Source organism: Otolemur garnettii, unplaced genomic scaffold (genome assembly GCF_000181295.1).
Source record: "Otolemur garnettii isolate 467f Iridium unplaced genomic scaffold, OtoGar3 scaffold00038, whole genome shotgun sequence".
Classification (NCBI taxonomy): Eukaryota; Metazoa; Chordata; class Mammalia; order Primates; family Galagidae; genus Otolemur; species Otolemur garnettii.
This window is the reverse complement of record NW_003852433.1, coordinates 9,079,305-9,080,792: the sequence shown is the minus strand read 5'-3', so window position 1 is coordinate 9,080,792 and position 1,488 is coordinate 9,079,305.

Sequence of the window (1,488 nt, the reverse complement as noted above, 5' to 3'; positions counted from 1 at the left end):
ACTTGTTACATTCCATTGTTGTCATTGTTATTATTGTTGTTGTTTGTTGTTTTTAACAGCCATTTTTTTATTCTCTTTTTGTACTCTTTTTTATTGTTCGTGATTCACTGAGGGTACAAAGAATTAGGTTGCACTGATTGTATTTGCGAGATAAATGCCCTCATATAATTGTGTCTCACTTCCAAGAGGTGTGCCATACACCATGATCCCACTCTCCTCCCCTCTCCTCAACCCCCCATTCTCCTATCTCCCCCTTGTATTACCCCATCTACTGCCTTCATATTAGAATAGAGTACATTGGATTCTTGCTTCTCCATTCTTGTAATGCTTTACTAAGAAGAATGTGTTCCACCTCCATCCAAGTTAACACAAAGATGTAAAGTCTCCATCTTTTTTAGTGGCTGAATAGTATTCCATGATATACATATACCACAGCTTGTTAATCCATTCCTGGGTTGGTGGGCATTTACGCTGTGTCCACATTTTGGTGACTGTAAATTGAGCTGCGAAAAACAGTCTAGTGCAAATGTTCTTGTGATAAAAGACTTTTTTTTTCTTCTAGGTAGATAGATGCTTAGTAATGGGATTGCAGGATCAAATGGGAGGTCTAATTTGAGTTCTTTGAGGATTCTCCACACTTCCTTCCAAAGAGGTTGTATTAGTTTGCAGTCCCACCAGCAGTGTAGAATTGTTCCCTTCTCTCCACGCCCATGCCAGCATCTGCAGCGTTATGTGCAGACTTTGTTATGTGAGCCATTCTCACCAGGTTTAAGTGACATCTCAGGGTAGTTTTGATTTGCATTTCTCTGATGATCAGCTACAATGAGCATTTTTTCATGTTTGTTAGGCATTTGTCTGTCTTCTTTAGAGAAGGTTCTATTAATGTCTCTTCCCCAGAGATATATGGGATTGTTGGGTCTTAATTTGTTGATTAATTTGAGTACTCTATAGATCCTAGTTATCAAGTTTTTGTCCAATTCATAACATGCAAATATCTTTTCCCGTTCTGAAGGTTGTCTGTTTGCTTTGGTTGTTGTTTCCTTAACTGTACAGAAGCTTTTCAGTTTAATTAAGTCCCATTTGTTTATTATTATAGTTGTTGCAGTTGCCACAGACGTCTTCTTCATAAAATCTTTCCCCAGGCCTATATTTTCAGGGTTTTCTCCACACTTTCTTTGAGGATTTTTATCGTTCCATGCCTTCAATTTAAATCTTTTATCCATCTTGAATCAGTTTTTGTAAGTGGTGAGTGGTACGAGTCCAGTTTCAGTCTTTTATGTATGGTTATCCAGTTCTCCCAGCACCATTTATTGAATAGGGATTCTTTCCCCCAGTGTATGTTTTTGTTTGGTTTATCAAAGATCAGGTGGCTATAAGAGGTTAGTTTCATGTCATGGTTTTCTATTTGGTTCCAAATGTCAGTGTCTATTTTTATGCCAATACCATGCTGTTTTGATGACTACGGACTTGTAGTATAGCCAACAGTCT